This window comes from Pristiophorus japonicus, chromosome 30 (genome assembly GCF_044704955.1).
Source record: "Pristiophorus japonicus isolate sPriJap1 chromosome 30, sPriJap1.hap1, whole genome shotgun sequence".
In the NCBI taxonomy this organism is placed as follows: domain Eukaryota; kingdom Metazoa; phylum Chordata; class Chondrichthyes; family Pristiophoridae; genus Pristiophorus; species Pristiophorus japonicus.
The window spans coordinates 7,505,649-7,518,721 of NC_092006.1; the positions used below are offsets into that span (position 1 = coordinate 7,505,649).

At 50.0% G+C, this 13,073-nt stretch overlaps 1 protein-coding gene across 3 annotated transcripts in view; it reads right to left on the reverse strand.

Annotated features, from left to right (window-relative positions):
* The window catches only part of cgnb (cingulin b), a 137,729-nt gene extending 135,846 nt beyond the window's left edge, over positions 1-1,883 (reverse strand). For 2 of the 3 annotated variants that reach the window (XM_070868619.1, XM_070868621.1), the window contains exon 1: positions 1,742-1,883. The gene's annotated coding sequence lies outside the window, so the exon portion shown is untranslated. The remainder of the gene's footprint in view (positions 1-1,741) is intronic. The other variant, XM_070868620.1, reaches the window with a different exon arrangement.
* Between the last annotated feature and the right edge of the window lie 11,190 nt (positions 1,884-13,073).

Consider the following 13,073-nt stretch of genomic DNA (forward strand, 5'->3'; position numbering starts at 1 on the left):
ACATGTGAACTACAGGCGCAAACATTCCAGTTGCCAAAGACCACACACAATCTCTTAGGATTTAACAAGCGGCTGAGAAAATTATGAATTTTTCAAAAAGACAGCACAACTTTCTCAATTTTGTACCTTCAACTTTTTCAAAAAAAAACTGGTGTCAAGGCTGTATTTAATTCATAAATCGATTGATTTGACAACTCAAAAAAGTTGCACCAATTACTTAAACAAAGGTCATACTCCAGCTATTGTAAAAACAAGTTTGAGATATAAAATCCAAAAACACTGTACAGTACATGACAAACGACAAAGTGCAACTCACAAAATATTCTATATCAATGCATAAAAGCAGACTTAATTTGAATATTAGCAAAATAATGTAGAATAGAGCACATAAATCTAGGCTGACACTCCAGTGCCAGTACTGAGGGAGTGCTGCACTGTCGGAAGTGTCGTCTTTCGATGAGACAGTGTCAGCTGAGGCTCAGTGGGTAGTACTCTCGCCTCGGAGTCAAAAGGTTGTGGGTTCAAGTCACACTCCAGGTCTTGAGCACAAATAAAAATCTAGGCTGACACTCCCAGTGCAGTGCTGAGGGAGCGCCGCACTGTCGGAGGGGCAGTACTGAGGGAGCGCCGCACCGTCGGAGGGGCGGTACTGAGGGAGCGCCGCACCGTCGGAGGGGCGGTACTGAGGGAGCGCCGCACCGTCGGAGGGGCGGGACTGAGGGAGCGCCGCACCGTCGGAGGGGCGGTACTGAGGGAGCGCCGCACCGTCGGAGGGACGGTACTGAGGGAGCGCCGCACCGTCGGAGGTGTCGTACTGAGGGAGCGCCGCACCGTCGGAGGGGCGGTACTGAGGGAGCGCCGCACCGTCGGAGGGGCGGTACTGAGGGAGCGCCGCACCGTCGGAGGGGCGGTACTGAGGGAGCGCCGCACCGTCGGAGGGGCGGTACTGAGGGAGCGCCGCACCGTCGGAGGTGCCGTACTGAGGGAGCGCCGCACTGTCGGAGGGGCGGTACTGAGGGAGCCCCGCACCGTCGGAGGGGCGGTACTGAGGGAGCACCGCACTGTCGGAGGTGTCGTACTGAGGGAGCGCCGCACCGTCGGAGGGGCGGTGCCGAGGGAGCACCACACTGTCGGAGGTGCCGTCTTTCAGATGAGACGTCAAACCGAGGCACCGTGCGCTCTCTCAAATGGACGTAAAAGATCCCGGGGCCACTATTGGAAGAAGAGCAGGGGGAGTTCTCCCCGGGGTCCTGGGGCCAATATTTATCCCTCAACCAACAGAACATTAAAAAAAACAGATTCTCGGGTCATTATTACATTGTTGTTTTTGGGATCTTGCTGTGCGCAAGTTGGCTGCCAACTACCGCACATTGACACTTCATTGGCTGTAATGAGGTGTCAAAGCGCTTTGAGACGTCAATTGGTGGCGAAAGGCGCTATATAAATCCAAGTCTGTCAGAATAATTGAGCAAGAAGCATTTTTTTAATTTTATACTGTGTTAAATCAGCATTTTCGAATTCGAAGTAATGTGAAATAAAGCAACTAGTTCTTCCCCCGCCCCCGACCCCAAAAAAAACTAAATGGTTTATTGCAAAGGCAAAAATGCACAAAGTCCAAGTGACTTCAATCCATAAATAAGAATTGCACCTTGCTGTCGCTGCAGGGAATGTCGGTGTTCACCTGGCACCAACTGTTAGCTCGGTTTTAAAGCTCAAATAATGGTTTTCAGGACCAACTTACCTCAGGGAATTCGATGTTTGGTGGGAGTCAGCAGGTTTCCGAAGAAATTTTTGATTTATCTTGAAATTTTTTTCGCTGCTTATTTTTCTTGTACCTCGCGTCGTCCGCCCGCTTTCTGCCAGAGCGAGCCTTCGTCGGCCCAGGTGGGCGGACCGGAAGTCCCGCCTCCTCGCCGCTCCCCGCGCCGCTGGTTGGTCCGGCTCGGGGCGCCCCGTCCGCCGATTGGCTGAGCCGCTGGTCGATCAGACGGCGGAGCCCGCCCCCCCTCTTCCCTGATTCCCAGGTAAGATTGGAGGCAGGGCATGTTTCGGAGAAGGTGGAACCAGTGACTGAGCACTGGCTAATTAACTAACTAAATAACCAACTAACTATTTACCTAACAATCTAACTACCTACCAACTAACTATTCATCTAACAATCTATTACCCAACTACCTACCAACTAACTAAATAACCAACTAACTATTCACCTAACAATCTATTACCCAACTCCCTACCAACTAACTAAATAACCAACTAACTATTCACCTAACAATCTATTACCCAACTACCTACCAACTAACTAAATAACCAACTAACTATTCACCTAACTACCTAACCAATTATCTCCCTAATCAACCAACTAAATAATTAACTAACCCACCCACTACCTCTGATGTGAGATTGGAGGTGCAGCAAATGGCTGAGCAATGGCTAACTAGCAAACTAAATAACCAACTAACTATTCACCTAACAATCTATTATCTAACTACCTAACCAACTATCTCCCTAATCAACCAATTAAATAATTAACTAACCCACCCACTACCTCTGATGTGAGATTGGAGGTGGAGCAAATGGCTAAAGAAAGGCAGATGTTGGATGGCTAATTAACTAACTAAATAACCAACTAACTATTTACCTAACAATCTAACTACCTACCAACTATCTCCCTAACCAACTCTCGACTTAACCAACCAACTAAATAATTAACTAACCCACCCACTACCTCTGATGTGAGATTGGAAATAGTGCAAATGGCTGAACTAGGAAGGAGATGGATGGATAATTAAACTATTTATCTAACTAGCTATCTAACTCATCATCATCATAGGCAGTCCCTCGGAATCAAGGAAGACTTGCTTCCACTCTTAAAATGAGTCTTTAGGTGGCTGAACAATCCAATACAAGAAATACAGTCCCTGTCACAGGTGGGACAGACAGTGGTTGAGGGAAGGGGAGGGTGGGACTGGTTTGCCGCACGCTCCTTCCGCTACCTGTGCTTGGTTTCTGCACGCTCTCGGCGACGAGACTTGAGGTGCTCAGCGTCCTCCCGGATGCACTTCCTCCACTTAGGGCGGCCTGGCCTTTGGCCAGGGACTCCCAGGTGTTGGTGGGGATGTTGCACTTTATCAGGGAGGCTTTGAGGGTGGTCCTTGTAATGTTTCCTCTGCCCACCTTTGGCTCGTTTGCCGTGAAGGAGTTCCGAGTAGAACGCTTGCTTTGGGAGTCTTGTGTATGGCATGTCTAACCACCTAACTAACTATTTACCTATCTCTCTTCCTACCTAACTATCTAACTCTACCTACCCAACTATCTACATAACTAACTAACCCATTAATTAATGAAATAATTAACCAACTAACGAATTAATGAACTAAATTATTAACTAACTAACCAACCCACTGCCTCTGAAGTGAGATTGGAGAAGCTGCAGCAAATGGCAGACCAAGGAAGAAGATGGATGGCTAACTAGTTAACTAACCAAATAATGAATACAGTAACTAACAAGATAATTAATGAACGATCTAACTAAACAATTAACTAACTAATGAACTAACAAAATAATTGACTAAGTAACCAACTATCTAATTAACTTGCTAAATAATTAACTAACAAACTGACTACACGCTGGAGAAACTGAGGATGGATCTCCTTGGAACAGAAAAGGTTAAGGGGATAGTTTATAGAGAAGTTCAAGATCATGAAGGGTTTTGATAGAGTAAAGAAGGAGAAAGTGCTTCCAGTGGCAGGAGGGTCAGTAACCAGGGGACGCAGATTTAAGATAATTGGCAAAAGAAACAGAAACATTTGCATTTATACAGTGCTTTTCATCACCCCAGGATGTCCCAAAGTGCTTTACAACTCAAGAAGCTTTTTTTTTAAAGTGCAGTCACTGTTGTAATGCAGAAACCACGGCAGCTCAGTTAGCGCACAGCAAGCTCCCACAAACAACAATGTGATAATGACCAGATCATCTGTCTAGGTGTTGATCGAGGGATAAATATTGGTCCCAGGACACCGGGGAGAACTCCCCTCACTCTTCTTCCAAAAAGAGCTAATCCCATTTCCCAGCTCTGGGTCCGTAGCCCTGTCGGTTACGGCATTTCAAGTGCACATCCAAGTACGTTTTAAATGTGATGAAGGTTTCTGCCTCGACCACCCTTTCAGGCAGCGAGTTCCAGACCCTCACCACCCTTGGTTTGTTAGTTAATTTGTTAGTTTGCAGGTGAAGCAGGTAATCAGGAAGGCGAATGGAATGTTGGCCTTCATTGCGAGAGGGATGGAGTACAAAAGCAGGGAGGTCCTGCTGCAACTGTACAGGGTATTGGTGAGGCCGCACCTGGAGTACTGCGTGCAGTTTTGGTTACCTTACTTAAGGAAGGATATACTAGCTTTGGAGGGGGTACAGAGGCGATTCACTAGGCTGATTCCGGAGATAGGTTACCTTATGATGATAGATTGAGTAGACTGGGTCTTTACTCGTTGGAGTTCAGAAGGATGAGGGGTGATCTTATAGAAACATTTAAAATAATGAAAGGGATAGACAGGATAGAGGCAGAGAGGTTGTTTCCACTGGTCGGGGAGATTAGAACTAGGGGGCACAGCCTCAAAATACGGGGGAGCCAATTTAAAACCGAGTTGAGAAGGAATTTCTTCTCCCAGAGGGTTGTGAATCTGTGGAATTCTCTGCCCAAGGAAGCAGTTGAGGCTAGCTCATTGAATGTATCCAAGTCACAGATAGATTTTTAACCAATAAGGGAATTAAGGGTTACGGGGAGAAGGTGGGTAAGTGGAGCTGAGTCCACGGCCAGATCAGCCATGATCTTATTGAATGGCAGAGCAGGCTCGAGGGGCTAGATGGCCTACTCCTCTTCCTAATTCTTATGTTCTTATGTTATGTACCCTCTGGGTGAAAAAAACTTTCCTCAACTCCCCTCTAATCCTACCAATTACTTTCAATCTATGCCCCCTGGTTATTGACCTCTCCTATCCACGCTATCTAGGCCCCTCATAATTTTATACACCTCAATTAAGTCTCCCCTCAGTCTCCTCTGTTCCAAAGAAAACAACCCCAGCCTATCCAATCTTTCTTCATCGCTAAAATTCTCCAGTCCTGGCAACTGCCGAGTAAATCGGTTCTGTACCCTCTCCAGTGCATCTTTCCTATAATGTGGTGACCAGAACTACATGCAGTACTCTAGCTGTGGCCTAACTAGCGTTTTACACAGTTCCAGCATAACCTGTTTCTTGTATTCTCTGTAAGCTGCTCCATTGTGTTAATATTAACCAGGAAGTCTCAAAATTCACGCCTGCAGATACCAAATTTAACTCTTTCTCGACATCTTTTGCAGCCATTGTGGATTCCACAAGGTTGCGAAACCATTTGCTATTTTGAGAGAAAAGAGCTGGAACAACTCCCGGGCGCCTGACACAGCTATCGCTCAGAGGCACTTCGGAGATAAGACCCAGTGAGGTTGGCAAATAATTGCAGTGCAAAGAAGCCTCGCCCGCTCACCACCTTCCTGTGGTCGGGAAACGTAGCCATTCCTGAGTCACCGAGGATAGCTTCAGCCACAAGTAACGCAGGTATTAAAGGAGTTGGTTCAGGTGCTTTCTGAGCCGCTTAATCCGCCCCCCAAGTGTAATACTGAACCGTACGGATCACTAAAGTCCCAGAATTTATCCCCTGAATTACCTGAGCTTACAACATAAGAAATAGGAGCAGGAATTGGCCATTCGGCCCCTCGAGCCTGCTCCGCCATTCAATAAGATTACGGCTGATGTTGGCCTCAACTCCACTTTCCTGCCCGTTCCCCATATCCCTCGATTTCCCCTATTGTTCAAGAATCTGTCTATCTTAGCCTTGAATACATTCAATGACTCAGCTTCCACAGCTGGCATGAGAGGGCTGCCTTACGATGAGAGATTGTGTAGAATGGGCCTACACTCTCTGGAGTTTAGAAGGATGAGAGGTGATCTCATTGAAATATGTAAGATTCTGAAGGAAACTGAAAGGGTAGATGCAGGGAGGATGTTTCCCCCGGGCTGGGGAGTCTAGAACCAGGGGTCACACAGTCTCAGGATAAGGGCTCGGCCATTTAGGACTGAGGTGAGGAGGAATTTCTTCACTCAGGAGGGTGGTGAATCTTTGGAATTCTCTGCCTCAGAGGGCTGTGGAGGCTCAGTCGTTGAGTATATTCGAGGCTGAGATCGATAGATTTTTGGAGTCTAGGGGAATCAAGGGATCGGGCAGGAAAGTGGAGTTGGGGTCGATTTTATCGAATGGCGGAGCAGGCTCGAAGGACAGTAGAGCCTAGTGCTACTCATATTTATGTTCTTAGCTCTCCGGGGTAGAGAATTCCATAGATCCACGACCCTCAGAGAAGAAATTCCTCCTCATCTCCGTCTTAAATGGGCGACTCCCCTTATTCTGAAACTATGTGCTCCTTAGTTCTAGATTCCCCCACGAGAGGAAACATCCTCTCTGCATCTACCCTGTCGAGCCCCCTCAGTATCTTATATATGTTTCAATAAGATCACCTCTCATTCTTCTAAACTCCAATGAGTATATGCCCAACCTGCTCAACAGTCCCTCATAAGTCAACCCCTTCATCCCAGGAATCCACCTGGTGAACCACGATGGCTATAGAAAGAAAAGGGAGAACTACATTTCTATAGCACCTTTCACCACCTCAGGACACCCCAAAGTGCTTTTCAGCCAATGAAGTATTTTGGAAGTGTAGTCACTGTTATAATCTGGAAAACGCAGCGGTCAATTTGCGCACAGCAAGCTCCCACAAACCGCGTGATAATGAACAGTTCATCTGTTATAGTGATGTTAGTTGAGGGACAAATATCGGCCCCAGGACACCGGGGGGAACCGCCCTCCCCTGCTCTTCTTCAAAATAGTGGCCCGGGATCTTTTACGTCCACCTGAGAGAGCCTCGGTTTAATGTCTCATCCGAAAGACAGCACCTCAGATAGTGCGGCGCTCCCTCAGCACTGCCCCTCCAACAGTGCGGCGCTCCCTCAGTACTGCCCCTCCGACAGTGCAGCGCTCCCTCAGTACTGCCCCTCCAACAGTGCGGCGCTACCTCAGTACTGCCCCTCCGACAGTACAGCGCTCCCTCAGTACTGCTCCTCCGACAGCGCAGTACGGTGCTCCCTCAATACTGCCCCTCCGACAGTGCGGCACTCCCTCAGTACTGCTCCTCCGACAGCGCAGTGCGGCGCTCCCTCAGTACTGCCCCTCCGACAGCGCAGTGCGGCGCTCCCTCAGTACTGCCCCTTCGACAGCGCACCCTCAGTACTGCCCCTCCGACAGCACAGTACGGCGCTCCCTCAGTACTGCCCCTCCGACAGCGCAGTACGGCGCTCCCTCGGTACTGCCCCTCCGACAGCGCAGTGCGGCGGTCCCTCAATACCGCCCCTCCGACAGTGGGGCACTCCCTTAGTTCTGCACTGGGATATATGCTGACACTATATCCCAACTCGCACATGAAGATTGGCCATATGTATGCAGCACTAGGAGGCATCTATGCAACCGTATTTCACTATCTTGATTTGGCATCTTACGGAGAAGAAGAAAATTGGGGATATGCATAATCAGGAATGCCGTACCATCGGAACAACACTGATAATATGCTTGCTCGTGGGACAGTGGCGTCCAGCTCGGTAGCGCCACTAGCAGGCACCGGCTGATACTGCAGCTGTTGGAAATGGCCAGGCTGTCAAACATCTGGATTCCTGCTCTTCAAATCAGACAAAATGTGGCATTATATTGGTCTGAAGATAACGCCAGTATTTTAAACCATATCTTGCACAAACTTGAAGGCTTCTGTGTCAGAATAAGGAGCCGCCCATTTAAAACGGAAATGAGGAGGAATTTCTTCTCTCAGGGGTTCATGAATCTTTGGAATTCTCTGCCCCAGAGAGCTGTGGAGGCTGGGTCATTGAATGTATTTAAGGCGGAGATAGACAGATTTTTGAGCGATAAGGGAGTCAAGGGTCATGGGGAGCGGGCGGGGAAGTGGAGCTGAGTCCATGATCGGATCAGCCATGATCTTATTGAATAGTGGAGCAGGCTCGAGGGGCCAAATGGCCGACTCCTGCTCCTATTTCTTATGTTCGAGCTGTGGCTTGGCGCGCAACATCTTAATGGCCGTGGGATCTTTTACGTCCACCCGAGAGAGCAGACGGGGCCTCGGTTTAAAGTCTCATTCGAATGATGGCACCTCCGACAGTGTGGCGCTCCCTCAGCACTGCACTGGATTATCAGCCTAGATTTTTGTGCTCAAGCCCCTGGAGTGGGACTTGAACCCTCAACCTTCTGACTCAGAGGCGAGGGTGCTGCCCACTGAGCCCCTGGTTGACACAGAGGTTAATTCAGGGACAAAGGGTTAACGGTTATTAAATAGCTCTTTCACATCTGTTTATATTCAGGAAAAGGAAGGAATGTTGGCTAAACCAGTCATCAGATTGCCAGGAATGAGACAGGATGAGCTAGACAGTATTCAAGTAACACTGGCTGTGCATTCAGTTATAATAGTACGATGCTTTAAAATAGATCTGGATCAGACCAAAATGCGCTCATGGGTATTGAGCGAAACTGCAATTGACATATTTGTACGTTTGTTAAATTCAGAAGAGTTTATGGAAAGTGGCGCCCATTACGAGAGGTTTTAGTTATGCAGAGACACGAGAGAAATTGGGGCTCTTTTCGTTAAAACAAAAAGGTCTGATGGAGGTGTTCACAATGACGAAGAATTTTGATTAAGTTCAATAAAGAAAAAAACATTTCAACTCGTTGGTGAGTGGTAACAAAGAGACTAGGAAAAATGTTTGTATTTTGCAGAGGATTGCTGAGACATGGAATGCCCTGCCATAAACAGTGGTGCAAGCAGAATCGCAAATGCTTTTAAAAAGGAAATGGATAAATATTTGAAACAAAAACATTGAATAAGTGCGAGGAAAAGGCAAGGGGTCTGGGACTAATTGGATTGCTCTTCCGGTGTCAACTATGGCTGAGTGGGTAGCTGTCTCTCTCGCTTCTGTGTCAGACGTTTGTGGGTTCGAGCCCCACTCCAGAGACTTGAGCACAAAATCCAGGCCGACACTTCAGTGCAGTGCTGAGGGAGCGCCGCACAGTCGGAGGGGCGGTGCTGAGGGAGCGCCGCACTGTCGGAGGGGCAGTACTGAGAGAGCGCCGCACAGTCAGAGGGGCGGTACTGAGAGAGCGCTGCACAGTCGGAGGGGCAGTACTGAGGGAGCGGCGCACAGTCGGAGAGGCGGTGCTGAGGGAACGCCGCACTGTCGGAGGGGCGGTGCTGAGGGAGCGCCGCATAGTCGGAGGGGCTGTACTGAGGGAGAGTCGGAGGGGCGGTACTGAAGGAGCGCCGCACTGTCGGAGGGGGCGCCGTACTGTCGGAGGGGTAGTACTGAGGGAGCGCAGCACTGTCGGAGGGGCGGTGCTGAGGGAGCGCCGCACTGTCGGAGGGGCGGTGCTGAGGGAGCGCCGCACTGTCGGAGGGGCGGTGCTGAGGGAGCGTCGCAGTGTTTTTCAGATGAGACATTAAACCGAGACCTCCGTCTGCTCTCTCAGGTGGACGTAAAAGATCCCACAGACCAGTAAGTTTAACATCTGTTGCAAGACAAGTTCTTTTGAAATCGATTTTGGGAGATTTAGCAGGCGAGCAGTTGGAAAGACATGTTAAAGAAAAGTCAGTACGAATTTAAAAAGATAGGGAGGTCACCCTTAACGAACCTGAGAGTATTTTTCAAAGAGGTTACTGACGTGGGAAGTGCAGTTATTGCAAGCACAGATTTTTCAGAAAGCTTTTGACAAGGTTCCAGTTGTAGCAACTTCACTGCTGCCCCCCCCACCCCTGCCCCCGTGAGTTAACTGAACACAGGCTCTCCTGGGGCAGCTGGTCTGTATATTGAGGGACTGCATTTGGCACTGCCTTTATTCATTTAACCATCAGGGGAGCAGTGGAAGGAAAGACTCGCATTTCTATAGCGCCTTTCACGACCACCGGACGTCCCGATGCGCTTTACAGCCAATGAAGCCCTTTTTGAAGTGTAGTCACTGTTGTAATGTAGGGAAATGCAGCAGCCAATTCACGCACAGCAAGCTCCCACAAACAGCAATGTGATAATTACCCAGATCATCTGTTTTTTTTCGTGATGTTGGTTGAGTGATAAATATTGGCCCCAGGACACCGGGGAGAACTCCCCCTGCTCTTCTTCGTAATAGTGGCCGTGGGATCTTTTATGTCCACCCAAGGTGAGGGCGGGGCCTCATGATTTAATGTGTCATTCGAAAAACGGCGCTCCCTCAGTACTGCCCCTTCGACAGTACGGCACTCCCTCAGTACTGCCCCTCCGACAGTGCGGCGCTCCCTCAGTACTGCCCCTCCGACAGTGCGGCACTCCCTCAGTACTGCTCCTCCGACAGAGCGGCGATCCCTCAGTACTGCCCCTCCGACAGTGCGGCACTCCTTCAGTACTGCCCCTCCGACAGTGTGGCGCTCCCTCAGTACCGCCCCCTCCGACAGTGCGGCGCTCCCTCAGTACCGCCCCCTCCGACAGTGCGGCGCTCCCTCAGTACCGCCCCTCCGACAGTGCGGCGCTCCCTCAGCACCGCCCCTCCGATAGTGCGGCACTCCCTCAGTACCGCCCCTCCGACAGTGCGGCGCTCCCTCAGTACTGCCCCTCCGACAGTGTGGCGCTCCCTCAGCACCGCCCCTCCGACAGTGCGGCGCTCCCTCATTACCGCCCCTCCGACAGTACAAGACTGGGAGTGTCAGCCTAGATTTTTATGCTCAAGTCTCTCAAGTGGGACTTGAACTCACTAACCTTGGAGGCGAGAGTGCTATCCACTGAGCCACAGGATTCACCATCAGGCCTCTCAGACAGGCTACCATACCCTGATTTTAAGTCAAAATTATTTTTAAAAAATCATTAGTGTCCCATTTATTTCTGTTTTTCTTTATTTAAACAGTGAGTGCAGGTGACATCGTAGATGAAGTGGCCGGATGGCATCGTTGAGCCTTGACTAGGTGAGAATTACGGGATTGTGCCGCATGGCCGCCGCAAACAGGCGGTAACGGGTCTTACCGAGACCCTGAATCTCGGCCCCAAGATGTCTTACTGCAATTATACATGGTATCTGGGTGCCTGCGTTAGGGGGGCGCAGTGCCGAGGGAGGCATTGTACACTTTTTGTGGTGCAAACTTGCAAACTAAAGTGCCGGGACATGTGCGCTCCAAGAGAGGGGCCTGGGCAGGACCTTAAAATAAGACTCTCAAAAACATTCCCAAAGCCACAACACAAATCCCTGAAAAAATGAAAAGAACACTCGCACTTACCTGCGGAGTACGTTACCTTCTTCTGCACCGCCGGCAATGCTGGACCGCACGGATATCCCCAGGCGGTCATCGCTGACGCACTTCCGGGCGGACGAGTCGGGCAAAAGGCCAAAGTACTGCCGGCGTCGCAACAAGTGGCGTTGCACGCCCGGTGCGGCTCTTCCCGGCGGAGTTGCTCAGGATCGCGACGGGGGCACCGGAGACCCACAACGCCGCCTTTCACGCCGCTCCGGGGGCGAAACCCGGAGTGCAAAGGACCGGAAAATCCAGCCCAAGATGTCTTACTGCAATTATATCATCATCATCGTAGGCAGTCCCTCGGAATCGAGGAAGACTTGCTTCCACTCTTAACATGAGTCCTTAGGTGGCTGAACAGTCCGATACGGGAGCCACAGTCCCTGTCACAGGTGGGACAGACAATGGTTGAGGGAAGGGGAGGGTGGGACTGGTTTGCCGCACGCTCCTTCCGCTGCCTGCGCTTGGTTTCTGCACGCTCTCGGCGTTGAGACTCGAGGTGCTCAGCGCCCTCCCGGATGCACTTCCTCCACTTAGGGCGGACTGGTTTTTGGCCAGGGATTCCCAGGTGTCGGTGGGGATGTTGCACTTTATCAGGGAAACTTTGAGGGTGTCCCTTGTAACGTTTCCTCTGCCCACCTTTGGCTCACTTGCCGTGAAGGAGCTCCGAGCAGAGCACCTACACTGCAATTATATAGGGCCCTGGTGACACCGAACCTGGAGTATTGTGTACAGTTTTGGTCTCCTTACCTAAGGAAGGATATACTTACCATAGAGGGAGTGCAGCGAAGGTTCACCAGACTGATTCCTGGGATGGGGGGATTGTCATACGAGGAGAGATTGAGCAGACTAGGCCGATATTCTCTGGAGTTTAGAAGAATGAGAGGTGATCTCATTGAAACACACACAATTCTTACAGGGCTTGACAGGGTAGATGCAGGGAGGATGTTTCCCCCGGGCTGAGGAGTCTAGAACCAGGGGGTCACAGTCTCAGAATAAAGGGGGTCGGCCATTTGGGACTGAGATGAGGAGGAATTTCTTCACTCTGAGGGTGGTGAATCTTTGGAATCCTCTACCCCCAGAGGACTATGGAGGCTCAGTCGTTGGGTCTATTCAAGGCTGAGATCGGTGGAATTCTCTACCACAGAAAGTTGTTGAGGCCAGTTCGTTAGATATATTCAAAAGGGAGTTAGATGTGGCCCTTCCGGCTAAGGGGATCAAGGGGTATGGAGAGAAAGCAGGAATGGGGTACTGAAGTTGCATGATCAGCCATGATCATATTGAATGGTGGTGCAGGCTCGAAGGGCCGAATGGCCTACTCCTGCACCTATTTTCTATGACATCGCCGCCGTATAACCACCAATGAAGTTCGCCACAGACACTGACAGCACATGGCAGCAAGGGCTCTAACGCTTGGCCGCTAAGCAAACATATTTTTAGCCCGACATTAAGGGGTCGAAATTCGGTCGCGCCATTTTTTTTTTGAGGCGGTGTCACCGCCTAACTGTTGATTTTATCGCTGGGCGTTAGGTGCAGTCTCCAACTGCCAAATTTGGTTTTTTACGGCCCAAAAGGTGAGAGAGCAGCGTTAAAAAGGTGACGCTGCACACTCATCCTCGGGCAGGAGCTCAGGAGGCCGACTGAACTTCGCATCAGGAGGCTGCCACCACGCGCGCTGGAAAATGG